The sequence below is a fragment of the Orcinus orca genome, chromosome 14 (assembly GCF_937001465.1).
Source record: "Orcinus orca chromosome 14, mOrcOrc1.1, whole genome shotgun sequence".
In the NCBI taxonomy this organism is placed as follows: domain Eukaryota; kingdom Metazoa; phylum Chordata; class Mammalia; order Artiodactyla; family Delphinidae; genus Orcinus; species Orcinus orca.
The window spans coordinates 80,728,948-80,745,264 of NC_064572.1; the positions used below are offsets into that span (position 1 = coordinate 80,728,948).

General features: G+C 51.1%; 1 protein-coding gene across 1 annotated transcript in view; it reads right to left on the reverse strand.

Annotated features, from left to right (window-relative positions):
• Nucleotides 1-1,763: 1,763 nt before the first annotated feature.
• The window catches only part of ATE1 (arginyltransferase 1), a 212,301-nt gene continuing 197,747 nt past the window's right edge, over nucleotides 1,764-16,317 (reverse strand). Inside the window, exon 14 of the transcript XR_007471132.1 lies at nucleotides 1,764-11,810. The gene's annotated coding sequence lies outside the window, so the exon portion shown is untranslated. The remainder of the gene's footprint in view (nucleotides 11,811-16,317) is intronic.

Genomic DNA, 16,317 nt, shown 5'->3' on the forward strand with positions numbered 1-16,317 from the left:
ATGGTCCCTGTTCAAGAGCTTTGAGTCTAACGGAGAAGATACACGGATCACCTTGATCCCATAAGGTCAGTGCTCAGGTGGAGGTGAGTCCCACGCTGTTAGCACTTGCTCAGGGCTCTCTTTTCCCTCTAACCTGGCAGCCTTTACTTACTGCTGTCTTATGGCAGCAACTTTGTCATTTGAGTATAAATATTTGTGTATGTATCATTGCCAACCTGGACTTGTCTGGATGGCAAGAACCATGCTTTTTTTCCTCTGCATTTCTCAGCACTTAGTACGTGATGGTCACAGAGTAGGTCCTTAGAAAACGAGGACTGGATGTATGAACAAGTGCACAGCTGCTTTGCTGGAGGGATGGATAAATGGATGGGTGGATGGGTAGGGGGTGGATGGATGGATAGATGGATGGATCGGCTGGTTTACAGATAAGTGGATGACTTCACAGGTGGATGGGTGGGTGGATGGGCGGGTGGATAGGTAGGTGGATGGATAGGTGTCTGAATGAATGGCTGTATTTTTTTATGGATAGACGGATGTGTAGATGGATGGATGAATGGATGCGTGGACGGATGGATGTGTGGATGGAGGGATGACGGACGAACGGTCAACCTCTGATCTTTCTTGAACAGCACATCAAGGTGACAAGTACTGTCGGTCCTAGGAGGAGTCCAGAGGTGGTTATGGGACCGGCCAGAGTCATCGGAGGATGTCAGCAGCAGAGCTGGAGAGAGAACCTAATGGTCTTGACTCCTAGAATCACCACCTTTGCCATGAGATGGAGAAAGCCTGCCACTCCCCTCTGGACTTGTACAGAGCCTCTTGCCAGAGTTACTGGATGTCCCCCCGGCTGCCGTACTATGACAAGCCTATCCCTTTTGTTCAGCCGAAGCACCCACTTCCTCTGGGATCATTTCTGATCACCCCACCCCTTCCTGGACACCCACAGCAGCATTTAGGTGTGTCACATTGCCTTTCTGAACTTCCACTTAACAGACACGACCTTGTCACCTTTATTCCCTCTACCTACCTGCACCCTATGTCTTATATCCTAGATTAAACAGGGAGGGCCTGTGTTGTCGGTCCCTGTAGCACCTCCCAGGAACCAATCTCGTGCCCTGGGCAGAGCTGTCCCTCAGTAAATCTTTGATGATTGAGCTGCAGAACCAGTCATGTTGAAGCACTTTATAATGCCATGAAATTGGGTCATCTACAGTCAATCTCTCCAAGTTTTCATGTGAGACCGCTTGCTACATGCCTAAGAATTACAGCACTTTAAAAAAAATTTATTCCTCATTACACATCCCCGCCATCTCAGCTTTCAGCAGAAACTTAATGCATAAAAGCCAATGTACCACATGCTCCCAAACAATTCACAGATTCGAAACAGCAACAAAGGCTGGGAACTGGCCACATGCAAGGGGAAAAAAAAAAAAAAAAAGATGGCAAAGAAGATTAATTGCCTTTGGAAATAAAAGATAATCACTGAGAGCACAATGATAGTACATGCCAGTGGGAAAGCATTTGCAGAAATACTATACTAGTCGTCGCAGAGAGCTGGGTTGAAGCCCCCAATGTGACATCAAAGGGCCAAGTCATGTGGCTGGTGACTGGGATGCTGGGGGAAGGCCTCATAATAGTCTTGTTCTTGCCAGCTCTGCACATTTTAACATCAAAATGTGCCCACCACGGTTGCCCCTGGGGAGGTTGGCAAATAGCCAGGTGACTCTCACCTGGAGAGCCGCTCAGTTCACAGAGTTTCTTAAGGGTTGGGGAGGGCCATAGGGCCTGGGCGGGGAGGGGTGGCCAGTGGCTTAGCATTCGACCTGCAGAGAGAGCAAGAGAAAGCAAAGGAGAGTGAGAGAGAAAGTGAACGCACTCCACACTCTCCCGGATCTCTCCCCAATCTCTGAGCCAGGTGCACTCCCACACTTCCCCTCCCTCAGGGACAGGCAGCCAGCTCTCCAAAGAGCAACCAGGACAGGAAACACAGCAGGTCCACAGCTGGGTGTTGGAAAGCTGGCCCACAGGAGGCTGAGGGTGGGAGGAAATTTGTTTTGGATATGGGACCCAGATGGGGCGGGGTGGTGGGAGGAGCGGGGAGTGAGGCAAGATAAGAAGGTGCTGTGATTTAACTGGAAAGGGAGGGAGGGGCTGTTTGGGGCTAAGCGTGTCAGATCTCTCAGCTCGCAGCTACAGAAGCCACCTTTCCTTCTTCCAGGACGGCGGCGTGCATGTGCCCTCCAGGCCAGCTCCGCACAGGGACATCATGATTCTATTGGTTTCTGGCCTACAACTGCCCCATCCAATACAGCAGCCGCTGGCTGCACGCGGCTCCTGAGCCCCTGAAATGTGGCTCATCCAAACGGAGGTGAACCGTAAGCGTGAAATACACACCAGATTCTGAAGAGCTAATATTAAAAAAGTACACTACCGCATTAATAATTTTGTATTGATTATATATTAAAATAATACAATTTGCTGAGGCTTCCCTGGTGGCGCAGTGGTTGAGAGTTCACCTGCCGATGCAGGGGACACGGGTTCGTGCCCCGGTCCGGGAAGATCCCACATGCCGCGGAGCGGCTGGGCCCGTGAGCCGTGGCCGCTGAGCCTGCGCGTCCGGAGCCTGTGCTCCGCAGCGGGACAGGCCACAACAATGAGAGGCCCGTGTACCGCAAAAAAAAGATACAATTTGCATGCATGAATTAAATAAAAGATATAAACATTAATTTCACTGTTTCTTTTTACTTTCTTATACATGGTTACTAAAAATTGGAAATTACATATGTGGCTCCTACAGTTCCAGTGGTCTGTACTGGTCTATAGCCTGTTCACCACCTCTGTCCCCAAGTTTCAATGGTTCTGTTCAACTCAATAAATACCTGAGGTGCAGGATACCACTGAGAATAAAAAGATGCTCTCAGAACGTGCCTGCATTTGGAATCACCTGTCAAGCTCTTAAAAACCCCCCTCTTGGCATTTTGCTGAGTGAAGTTATTCAGACAGAGAAAGACAAACCCTGTAGGATATCACTTGTGTGCGGAATCTAAATATACAACCAACCAGTGAATAAAACAAAAAAGAAGCAGACTCACAGATACAGGGAACAAACTAGTGGTTACCGGTGGGGAGAGGGAAGGGGGGGAGGGGCAGCACAAGGGTCGGGGAGTGAAAGGTACAGACTACTACGTATAAAATAAATAAGCTACAAGGATATGTTGTCCAACACGGGGAATACAGCCAGTATTTTATAATAACTATAAATGGAGTACAACCTTTAAAAATTTTGAATCACTACATTGTACACCTGTAACTTATATAATATTGTACCTCAGCTGTACTTAAATTTAAGAAAATGAAGTTTAAAACAACTGCCCCCACCCCAGCTGCGCGGAAACCAATTATGTCAGAATCTCTGGGCTGGGACCCCAGGCATCAGTGTTCTTTTAAAGCGCCCTGGGGGTTCCAATGTGCAGTCAGATTGAGAACCAGGGGCTTATTTTATATGGCCACTGCCCTTTGGGGGTCAATATTAAGTGGGACAGAGGGATCTGAAGCGCTAGTGTGGAAAGCTGCCTGGGATAATTAGTCAGTGCAGGACTCGCCAGGGCCGTGGAGGAGAGGGGAGGGGTGGAGAGCACAGCTGCAGAGGTCGGGGCAGAGTGGGACACGGAGAGATGACCTTGACTTGGGGGCTCGGAAGTTGAGGTGGACCGAGGGCGTGGGCGGGTTTTCAGGCAGAGAAGATGCCGCGGCCAAATGCCAGGGCGGTCGAGGACCCAAGGACGGGAGAAGCGCGGGAAGGGCGGAGAATTGCCGGGCCGTCAGGAGCTCTGGGAGGAGGTGAGGATGAAAGTTGGAGAGGCCCAGGATTCAGGAGCGGGGAGCCCAGGAGAGGCTCCAGGTGGGCGAGGCGCGGGCTTGAACCGTGATTTAAGTGACAGGTTTGGCGGGAGGAGGAGAGGATGGAAGGGCCACAAGCGGCCTCTGCTCCCCCGCTGCACCTGCCGAGGCTCGGCCGGCCCGGCTCTCCGACTAGACGGCCACCCCTCGTGGGCGGCCCTGCCCGGGCCCAGGTCTAAACAGGTCCACAGCACGCGTTTGGTCAGAGTTTCCGAGCCTGCTAATAGTCTGCCCTAACCTGGCCGCCAGGAGGAGCGAGGAAGGTAAGGGCTGCCCTTCAGTATGCCCCAGTTCTCCACCTTCTCCCTCCAGGAAGCAGCCCTTGAAGACACTGGGGCTTCCACGCAGTGATCTGCAGGGGTCAGTGAAGGGTCCAGGTGGGTCTGCAGAGCAGGCCTTACAATGGCCCCCTTGTCCTCCACACGGTGGTCCCCACTTGCTGCATTCGGCCGGGCTGGAGCACCTAAATGACCATTTTCTAAGGATTCCCTGCTGGTCCCCAGAGGCGGCAGGCCTGGGCCCCGTCACCCCACCTTCTCCCCCAACTCTGTCTCCCAACTTTGTGAGTCCTTGCTTACTGACATGTAACAGTTCTCATCCCGCCACAAAAATAGCCCATTAGAGTCTTTTGTGCATGACTTTTAGGTAGTCAAGGCATGAAGCAGCTGGAGACACCTCTCTGCTTCAAGTTGTGGAAATATTTAGAATTGCATCTAATGCGTCTCTAAGCGCGGCTGTCTCTGCACCTTGGGGAGAGGACCATTACAGATAGAGAGTGGGCTGCTTGGGCTGCCTCAGTGTCCAGCAGCCTGGTGGCTCTGGGCTGGCCCGAGTAAGCAAATGCCAAATATTAGGGTCAACATGATCTTTAATGAAAGCTTGTTGCTGTAACTTAAGGGCTGGGTTCAAAGAAATATCTATTAATTGTGAATTTTTTGCTCAAGCAACCACTCCCCTTTGCAACAGGCTTTATGCCAAGGAGGCATTTATCATTTCTTGAATGGCAGGATTCCTCTGAGAACACCTGGTTTTCTTTCAGAAGAAGGCTGAGCCTTTCCCTCCCGCACTGGTCCCTCTGCAAAGCTGTCATCTGCATTCCTGGGTCTCCAGGACCTGAGCAGAGACCAGCTCAGGACTTAAGTCCTGGGGGACGTTAATAAGACTCGCCCTAAAGAATGGATTCCTTGCTGAGGATGCTAAGACTGCCTGCCTCTCTTGGTCTCTGCCAGCCAGGCCTCTGGCTTTTCTTTCTCCTTCTCTATCCTTTTAACGCACTGGCTGCTGTAGCCAACGTATCAGGGCTGCAGGGGAGAAGTTGAACTTTAAGCCACTAAGTTGTGGGAAAGAGTAAAGGCATCAGTGGGGAAGGTTGGGATGCCCAGTTACAAGGGCAGGTGTGACCTGAGATTCCACGTGTCCACATTCTACCAGCGCCAGAAACCTAGAGGTAGAAGGAGCCAGCCAGGCTGTCCCAGGGCCCGAGATACAACAAGATAAATGACCAGTCAAGTGCCAGGTTCCTGTCCCACTTGCCCCAGGGAAGGAATTTAAATGCCGATAGAATATAGTTAATTTAGTGGATTTTCCTTGAAGAGATTTGCATACATAGCTGATTCCCATTCTCACTTTATAAATGTGGAACTAGCTTGGAGAGTTTTAAGTGGTTAACTGAATTCCCGCAATACAAACAGACCCCTGGCCACCCAAATCCACACATATTTGCAAGCTGACATGATGCAAAATTGTTCCTTTAGTTTCAATTCCCTCACATGTCTTTTTTCCTGCTCCATCAATCCAGTCAGTATCTGAGAGCATCAGTTATGCTCACCACTACAGGATGCAGTGTCTGGCAGACAGTAGTTGCTCAATTAACATTTTTGAATGAATGCGAGAGAAGAGTCATTATTCTGCAGGGATCCACAGACCAGTGAGGAGGGGCGTATAAACAAACCATAGTAATGCAGCATGGAGAGTGCCAGAGTGGGTGATGTGATAGCGGCAGCCTCCAAGGGAAGACAGGCAGCTGTCCAGAGGAGGTGATGGGAGCTGGGTGGTGAGGGTGCTGTAGGAGTTTGCCCTCAGGGCAAGGGGGAAAGGGCATTCAGCAATAGGAAAGCAAGAGAAAGTCCACTAGGTTCATTCAAGGAAAGGCAGCTGATTCCAGCTCGTGATTATTCCCTGGCGTCACCTTCCAAGGTGCTCAGCTTGTGGATGGCACTGTCACCAAGCTCAGGACCAGACCTGTTGAAGGTCAGTGCTACACTGGAGCGGACGCAGTACACACCTGATAACTCGGACTCCAGAGAGAAAGCAGTGAGCATTGCCTTTCTAAGAGCAGCTCTGATGACAGCAGGCCTCGGTCTGCAGACTTCACTACTACCTGCTGCCCTGAAAATCTCCCCATGTGCTCCATGAGACCCTACTAACCCCGTGCAGACCACCCTTTTGCCCTCTCCTCCGGTCTCCTGCCTAGTGCCCGCGACCCGGTCTTGCACTTTAACTCCATCACACTAGGGCTGGTTACCCCGCCTGAACACCTTCCCTGCTTCTTTGTCCACTGGACTCCTATTCATTCGTCAAGACCCATTTGAACTTAACCTACCCTCTGAATCTTTCTTAAATCCTCTAAGTCGCAAATTAGATCACCTCAGGGGCTTTTAAAACATTCACAGATCTGAGCTCCCCCCAGACCGCTTAGTCAGACTCTGGGTGGGACCTGGGTCTCAGGCCTGTATTAGTCTGTCAGGGCTGTGGTAACACGATGCCACAAACTGGGTGGCTTAAACAACAGAAATTTATTTTCTCACAATTCTGGAGACTGGAAGTCCAAGATCAAGGTGCTGGCAGGGCTGGTTTTCCCTGAAGCCTCTACAGTTGACCTCTGTGGCTCTTCACAGTATCCTCCCTCTATGCCAGTCTCTCTGTCCACATCTCCCCCTTTTATAAGGACACCAGTTATACTGAGTTTGGACAGCCTCAGGACCTCACTTTAAACTGATTACCTTTCTAAAGACTTTGACTCCCAACAGGTCATATTCCGAGGTACTGGGGTTAGAACTTCAATACGTGAATTTGGGGGTGGGGGACACGATTCAACCCACAGCAGGGCTGTAAATGCCTCTCAGGTGCTGGTCACCTGCAGCAGGTTTAGGACTTGGATCTAAGCTGACAGGACAGTGGGCACTTGGTGGACACTCCTGACAAGGCAGTGGGGCGTTGGCTCGGAATCATGTTCGGCTCCGAATAACAGGACTCTGGGCACTGGGCTTAACATGGGCTGTTCCATGTTAGAGAAGTGCAGAAACTGGAATTCCGCAGAGGAACAGTTAAACCTCCAGACCTCTCCCAAGTTCCGGCCACTTTATTTTGTATTCTTTTTCTCAGAGAAGGTCTCCTACACTGCAAAACCCTCAGGCTTCGTAAAACGTGGATCTGTCCCACAAAACGAGTCCAGGATGGGCAGGGCTGCTTCCCAGAGCCCTCAGGGGCCCAGGCTCCGTCCAGCCCTTCCCCACATCCATCCCTAGTATATGACTATGATCATTAGGGTTGCACACCGTGATTCTGTTCCCATTTAAACAGTCTCCCCCAAAGCCCCACCCAAGCTTTTGTCTCCATCTTACTGGTGAGAAGTGGGACACGCGGCTTCCCCAGCTGCAGGGGAGCCTGGGACTGTAGTTTTTTTCTGCTGGGCTCATTACTTCCTTAGACAAAACAATAGACAGTTGTCCGTGTGCACCACGGCTCTCCAGGTCTGTGGTGTCTGATTGGTCCCCTGTCCGTTTCCCATTTAGATCTGCTCATTCCCTGAGCAATGTGGGAGCCTGCCTGGAGGAGGAGGTGGCCCGTGGCTGGGACCTGAGGCACGGATAAGGAGGAAACATCGGAGAGGAAGGATATCTGGGGGAGGGGACAGCATGAGCAAAGGCACGGCGGTGGGAAGGAAAGGGTCAGGGAGAGGACCTGGTGCAGGCTTCGATATGGTTCCAGCACAGGGCAGTGAGATAGAGGGTCAGGGTCAGGCCCTGGCCCTTCTGTAGCCTAACTCACCAGTAGAGAGACGCCCACCTGGGCACTTCCAGGGCCAGCACGACCTGAATTCTGATTCCACTGTTCGCCAAAGACCTACCCTCTGCCACAGGACAGAGCCTGACAACTTGTTCAGTCTCTTAGCTCTTCCCTGTGCATCCTGGGTGGGGGACAATCTGGTCTTGCTCTCTGTAAAAGTCCTGAAGGTGCACATTTGGGAGAAAGAGAGGGGATATTCCATGGGAATGGTCTCTACTGAGTTTATTACACTCCACCCTTCCCCCATCTCTCTCCACACACACACACACACACACACACACACACACACACACACACACACATGCACTTTTGACGACTTTGAGTGCAGAAGATGACTCTACTGGCCTCCGTGCAGACCGACGGCCCACTCCTGCCAGCTTACTTGGAGCTGAGCCCTCAGCAGTAATTTCTGGCAGGAATTATTGGAAGTTAAGATAGACATATAACACAGCGGCGGGGGAGGGCAGGGATGGGGCACTGCCTGCATCAGTGGGGGACAGACTCCTGACGCCGTTTCCCCATCCCAGCTCAGGGGTGGGCCAGAGCCAGGTGGGTGCATCAGGAGGGAGCGAGATGAAAGCTCCTGGCGATCTCCCTGAGGCGGACCCCAGCCTGAGGTGAGCTGGGGAGGTAGGACACACATTGGAAAAGGAGAGGATTGACGCCGGAAACAGACAGATTTGAGCTAGAGGCACACAGTTGAGGCCACCTGTCCTCCGGCTCCTAGGCTGTCCCATGGTGCCGGGAGCCCACAGCGGAAACAGCCCCTGGTCCGTGCCCCTAACTGGGCTGAGTGTAGCCTTGAGTCATCAAGCAACTTGGGTGGGGTCGGAAATCTTCCCAGGATGCATGCGGCCAAAGGCAGAGGCAGGTGCGGAGGGCTCCCTCCTCCCCCCATCCGCACCCCCACCCCCCAGCTGCTGTGAATCAGGCTCCTCCAGGGAGGGGCCGGGGAGCTTCCCTTCCCAAGCTGGCTGTTGAGAGCAACTAGGAACTCAGGCGCCGCTTTGGAAGGACACCAGGGCGCCAGAGGGGCAGAAGGGGAAACAACCCTCCCTTTATGGGTATTGCTTTGACTTTAATAGAACAGTCTGCTGCCGCAAAAACAGGTCTAAGGGAGTGGAGGCAGATCTGAGACCCTAGCAAAGGGGCTTCTCACCATCATTCACGTGATAGGCTTTGCAGTCACTGAGCAGGATGAAACTGTCCCTTGAAGAACATCACTGGCGAGGATGACCTTAACCATGGAGAAGTCAGGATGTTCTTGCCGGCTGGGCTCTTCAAATGCCCATATTCCAGCATCAAGGCTACTCACATGCTCACCAGCCTGAGATGCATGCGCCTACCCATGTGGGAGGCTGTTCAGCATGAAAGTTCCAGCCTGGGTAAATACTGACAGTTGCTGTGTGACCCCAGACTACGTACTTCACCTCTCTGTGCCTTGATTTCCTTACATGTAAAACAGGAGCAATAGTTCTGGCCTGGTAGTATATCAAGTGGGTCAAAGGAAAGAAGGCACTTAACAGGTCTAGCATTCTGCCTGGCACGTGATAGATCCTCAGAAAAAGGCAAGGCCTCGGGAGCACCCAGGACAAGCTCCAGACCAGGGTCGTGCTGCTGCTCCCTGATGAAGCGCTGGGGTCACCTCCCTCCGTCAAGACCCAGAGAGGGTGTGTCTTAGCTCCTATTGGGAGGTTCCGCCCTCCCTGTGCTCAGGGAGCTTAGGGTCTAAGACAGGAGCCTCTCAGGGGGAAAATTACAGCACCCATCTTAGTCCCTAAAGCAGCCACGCTACGTGAGAACAAAGCTCAAACTGGAGGCCAAAATTCAGAACCACAGCCTGTGAAAGCTGCCCGGCCATCTGTGGGGAAGGAGTCACACAGACTACAGGCTGGGCTGGAGGGAGGATCCTGTTATCAGCTGATCGAAGGACAGAGAGAAGACAAAGACAGGGAAACAGGCTCCAGGGGAGAAGGTGGGGCTGCTGGGAGGCACCCCAGTGTTCCTTTGGGGAGAAAGTCATCCTGGCCCCTCAGGACAACAGGGGACGAAGCCTCGGGAATTTGGGGTGTCAGGTTTTCCGAAGCAATAGCAGACCCTAAACTCTGAAGTGCGAGGGAGAGAAGGGACACCGGAAGGTGACACGCCTCCCGAACCCTGCCCGCCCAACCCCCCACCCCCCCAACACCCACAGCCCCGCTTCGGAATTCCTAGGCTCATCTTCTCGACCCCTGGGGGCCTAATCCAGAAAGGCCTGCGACAAATCGTCTCTAATTCCCAGGCTTTCTAGCCAGATCGAATCCACGTGGAACCTCTGTGCTGCAGGTTTAGGGATTTCACTATTGGTGTCATAATGTGCCCTTGTGTTTTGCTGCCCCTGAAGAGGTCCACCTCCAAATGCCAGGCTTTGGGGAGAGAAATAAATTAGGATCCAGAGTCTTGGGTAGTTAAGTCTGTAAGGTGAGGTCTGTAAGTACACCTCCTGCAGCCTGGCCCCAGAACTAGGAATATTTCACAGGATTCTCAGAACCCACAGAAGATGACAGCCCCTTGCGCTTGGAGCACGGAGAAGGACGGCAGGCGGTTTTACTGCTGCCTGAGAATTTTGTTTCCATATTTACCATGAGGCCCGCGACTCTGGCCCCAGAACACTTACTGCAACACCACCCTGTGCATGATGGTCCGACTGCAGTGGCCCCGGGAAGAGAATGTTCTGTGCTGGTCTGTAGAAGATCTATTTCACACCAGTCCCCATGGTCCCACCTCCTGGGACTCCCACAGACACCCACACTTCGCAAACTCCTTCCTTGGGGTTGAGAGAAATGAATGAAACAGCATATGTCAGGTGCCCCACAGGGGACTGTAGGGCAGATTCGCAAGAACCTGGGGATGGGAGGGGCAGCAGGCTCTGCGTGGGGCAGGGGAGGGGAGTCTCGGGGCTGAACGTGCCTGAGATTTAGGGGAAGGTGCTGCAGCCTCCTGGCGGTGCCCGAGGAAGCCGTTTTACAACGTCCCGGCTCCAGTGCAGAGAGGAGAACCCCCCGTCTAGGGAAAAGGGGGACTGATGCCAGCCTCTGAAAGAGGTGAGCTCTGCCCTGAGACTGACAACAAGTCCATCACAGAGGTCTGCTGGTTATGAGCTCATAGCACAGGGAAACACACAGCGCGGCTGGAGAAGTAGCTACAGTTCCCTGGCTTCTTAAACAATGGCATTTAAAAAACCTTTGTATCTTGGAATAATTATAGACACACAGGAAGTTGCAAAAACAGCGCAGAGAGGGCCCAACTATCCTTCACCTCACTTCCCCCACGATAACATCTTGCATCACTAAAGTACAACATCCAAACCAGGAAACCAGCACGGGGACAAGCCACAGCCCCGATTCAAACCTAAAACAATGGCATTGTAGTCACCTCTTGACGTGGCTCTCAAATACTGTATTACCAGGAATTTCAGGGCTGCTCTGAAAAATGATTTGACACTCAAGTTGATGGTACCAGCGCCATGGTTGTTCTGAAAACTCTCATCTGCCCTCTGCCATCTTTTCCTGACAAAAGCCTCCTAGGGTAGGTGGAGACACTGGTCCCTCTCTCTCTCCCTCAATTTCCCTAGAAGCCAGGGAGATGAGGGGAAGTCAAAGACAGAGCCAGGCAGCGGGCCTGTTCCTGCCCCATCCTTCAGTGGACTGCCCTGGACCTTATATGAACATAATCAACAGGAGGAAATGGGGTGCCGAACCTCACAAAAAGCAGGTTGTTTGGTGTCTTACCTGCCCTCTTAGGAAATGTCCTTGCAGTCTGTGCCATCACCGTTAGAGTGGCCTGGGCCTCAGTTTTCTCATCTGTACAATGGGGGAAATAACAGAACCTTCTTCATAGTATTGTTAAGCGGAATCAATGAAGTGATACTAGTAAAAATTTTGGAACATTCCTGGCATGTAATAAATCTACATATGTCCTTGATAAATTAGTAATAAAAATTAAAATGAAATATCTGTAAATAACTTTACAGGAAACCTAAGCTAGAGCTAAGTTTTTTCCCAAGAGCCTGGAGTGAGTGCCTGAGGCTTTGGGGCAGCATGGAGGTCTTTGACAGAGCATTTAATTTATACGGGGGATGCTTTCTGCATGTAAAATCGATTTGACATGCAAATAAACTGGAGTTGATTGAAGATTATTAAGCCCACGCTCTGAACAGTGGTTGTATTTGAGAACAGCCATTAACCCTACCACCGGCCTTGTTGGTCAGGAATGATTTTCTCCCAGTCCTGGTCCCTGCCTTCCCCGCTTGTGGGATTAGTAAGACCTAACCACGCCAGGTCTGCAGAGTCACCACAGGTGTATCCCCAAGGCTGGGGTGAACCTGAATATTTCTTCAATACTTCCTCATATCGTCGTTAGAAATTCCACAGGGCCTGAAAAGGACACGGCCTGAATGTTATTGGGGGAATTTCTAACGATGAAATGACAATCCCTTTTGGTGGCCATCGCAGGACAATTAGTCAGAACCCTGATCCCAGGACGGAGGTGCCCTGGGGCACATCTGCAGACTGAGACTCACTGGAAGGTCTGCTGGGGCAGGGGCTACCCTCTAGGCTGGGCTACGTGCTCCCTGGGGCCGTTCAGAGAAAGCCAGAAATCTTTTCTTCCCCAGACCACAGCAGCTGGGGCAGGGAAATAGGAGGGTAAACAGATTACGTTTTCAACAGCAGGGAGCTCTAATGGACCCTATTCAAAGGGTACCTAAGACCCAACGGTCCCAGAATAGAATCTGGCAAATCCCCGGTTCTTTATTTTATTATAGTGGCTGGAAAGGAAAGCTGAGATTTTTTTTTTTTTTGGTAAAATATAAGTAACATAAAGTTTACCAATTTAATCATTTTTAAATGTGCAGTTCAGTGTCATTAATTACATTCACACTGTTGTGCAAATATCACCATTTCCAACATTTTTTCATCGCCTCAAACAGAAACTCTGTAGCCATTAAGCAATAACCCGCGTTCCTCCCTCCCACCAGGCCCTGGTAAAATTTTTATCGACTTTCTTGCTATGAATTTGCCCAACTCTAGATTTTTCATGTAAGTGAAATCACACAATATTTGTCCTTTCGTGTCTGGCCTATTTCACGTAGCATGATGTTTTCAAGATTCACCCACGTTGTAGCAGTTGTCGATACCTCCTTTTAAGGCTGAATAATATTCCATTCTATGGATACATTTTGTTTATCCATTCATCCTTCGATGGACACGTGGGTGTCTCCACCTTTTGACTATCGTCAAAGCAGCTGCTGCTATGAACACAGATATACAAGTATCTGTTTGTGTCCCTGTTTCCAGTTCTTTGGGGGACATACCTGGGAGTGGAATTGCTGGCTCATGTGGTTAAGAAAAGTGGCAATGTTTCTGTTCTTTTCCTTTTTTTTTTAAGTTTTTGGCTGTACCGCACAGCATGCGGGATCTCAGTTCCCCAACCAGAGATTGAACCCGCTCCCCCTGCAGTAGAGGCGAGGAGTCTTAACCACTGGACCACTAGGGAAGTCCCTGCAATTTTTCTTCAAAGCTTTACTTTCTTGGTACAGATTAAGACCCGTCCTAGTCCACTGGGCAGGAGCCACCTGAGCCACGTGTCACGTGTCACGTGCTGCTGGCGCTCAGTCACACGAATTAACTTGTGCTTTTATCACAGTGAAGGGCACATACCTCGTGCTTTGAGTGCAGGATGATTGAGGAAAGTGAATAAGGTGAGGCAGGAGGGAAGATGTACATCTTCCATGCAGGAAACCTCAGACACAGAGGAACTCACCCAGGCTTGCGGGAAGCACAGAGTGGGGGACAGAGGGGGTTCTCTGCCAGGGATGAAAAGCGTGGACACAGCTATTCCGTGGTTGTTACTAATACTTGTTTTAAAATGGTTATAATCCTACCAGCACCACCTGACAGTTTTTTACTCCCAGTGAGTTTGAAAGCCTTTTCCACCAACTTTACTCATCGGTGTACCACTCCAGGATTTAGACTGAGGGGTCCATCTCTGTCTGCCGCTGAGCAGAAACACTCTGGCATTTCCTGGAAACGGTAGCTCTTCCAGGTGTTTGGGGATAATGACACTGCCTTTGCTTGTACCTTGTGAAGATAAAATTAGTTGATTGATTAGAAGCACCTAGGACAGTACCTGCATGTAAGGACTCAATAAATGTTCTTATTCTGGGGATGAAGATTATTCAAGGGATACAAAGAGAAGCTTGGACTCTGCTTTCAGGGAGTTCACAGTCTAGGAGAAATGGTTTCAGGCCAAGAGTTGAGGAAGCTTTCCTGAATCACAGGAGATGTGGCATTTGAGCTGGGTTTCCATGGTGTAGATGGAGATGAAGCCCAGACACAGCAGTTGACTCAGGAGTCCTGGACTGGGGTTTGAGGGGAGTTGGCCAGCCCTGTGTCACAGCCCTGGTGCCCACGTGTGTACATCAGAGTGACCAGGGAGCTTGCTAGAAATGCAGGTTCCCTAGGGACTTCCCTCGTGGTCCAGTGGTTAAGACTCCGCGCTCCCAAGCAGGGGGCCGGGTTCGATCCGTGGTCAGGGAACTAGATCCCGCGTGCCGCAACTAAAAGAGCCCACGTGCCACAACAAAGACCCGGCACAGCCAAATAAATAAATAAATAAAAGAAATGCAGGTTCCCTGGCTCCACGCCCAGAGAGTGTGCTTAGTAGGTGTGCAGTGGGGCTGGAAGCTGCGATTCTGACCCGCCCTTCAGGGGGCCCTGGTGCAGGTTGCTGTCAGGTATGGTTGGGGGTTACCAGCCAGTCTGGAGGGAAGTGAGTTGGGAGGAATCAAGTTCACATACGTCATGACTTCAGAAGTTCTAGAGACAGAGTGAAGGTGGGAGTGGGAATGGAAGTTCAAGGGAGAGAAAATAACTTCAACCCCCAAACACAGGATAAATATTCAGCCACGGAAGGGAATGAGATTCTCGCACATGCCACAGCGTGGATAAAACTTGAGAGATTATTATGCTCAGTGAAAGAAGCCACACACAGACGGTCACATATTGTCTGATTCTATTTCTATGAAGTATCCAGAAGGGGGGCCTCCATAGAGACAGAAGGCTGACTGGTGGCTGCCAGGGAGTGGGCGGGGGGGGGGGGGGTGACTGCTTAATGGGCACCAGCCTTCCCTTAGGGGTGAAAATGTCTGGAAATAGATAGTGATGATGGTGGCGCTAAATACGGCTGAATTGTTCAGTCTAAGATGGTAAATCTTAGAGTATATGTATTTTACCACAATAAAGTAAAAAGGTAGCCGAGTGCATATTCACATTGATCCATTTTCTAATGAGTAAAAGGCGACTTCTTCCCGTTGCAGCATGGAACTTGCAGCCAGTGGTCCCAGCCCCACAGTGATGCAGTGTACTTTTAATACATTATTTTGAAGGTAGCTGCTCAGGACCTCCGCAGGGGACTTGTGCAAAAAATTCTAGAGAACTAAGGCCTAAGGAGTAAAAGATATGGTGAAATGCATACACACAACCTCTCTCTCTCCCGGCACACGCTTGCCTTGAGGGAGGTTGAGCACCCAAGTCGTTTCACTCCCTTATTTTTACTGGCAGCAGAGAGCAGGAGGTAGAAAGGAGTAACAGCGGACTTCGGGGCCTCCTGAGCAGAGCCAGCACTCTGGTTCTGGTTTGCACCAAAGAGAACAGAACCCCAGGCGACAGAGGCCAGCCCCCAAACCTCCGGACGTGGCTTGCAGAACTCAGGCTCGCCACTACCTGTGAGTCTCAGGGGTATGTCCCCTCTTCGATGGGAGCAGGGCAGCAGAACCCATCCCAAACCAAGATGGAAGGCCAAAGAAACCAAACTAAAATCCTGGCCAGCTCTCGTGGCAGATGCCAGCTGCCTCAGGAACCGGCCAAGACAAACACCCAGGGCTTTCCAAGCAGCTGTAAAAGCCACGTGCACCCAGCACCCGGTTCCCGTGCCCACCTAAAGGTGTGTAAACTCGACCCACCACCTGCACAGATGATGCTTTCCCGACTCCCGTCCCCTGTTCCCAGAGGTGGGCTTCTTCAGGAAGGAACACTGTCAGAAATATTAGTTTAGCTGCAGGCCCTAAGGGGCAAGAATGCTAGAAAGTTCTGGTGGGTAGAACGGACTCATGTTTTCTTTTTCTTTCCCCACGGTAAGCTGCAAACTCTTATGAAAGGGTGGATTTGATCCTACTCTCTCTCCCTGCTGTCCTCAGGAAAGGAAAAGTCAAGGAGAGCCAGCGAAGCCCGGAACCTGCCATGAATGGTGCAGAGTCAGCAGGATGCGGAAAGAAATTGTTGCTCGGGACTTAGCCCTTCCAGAGGGTTA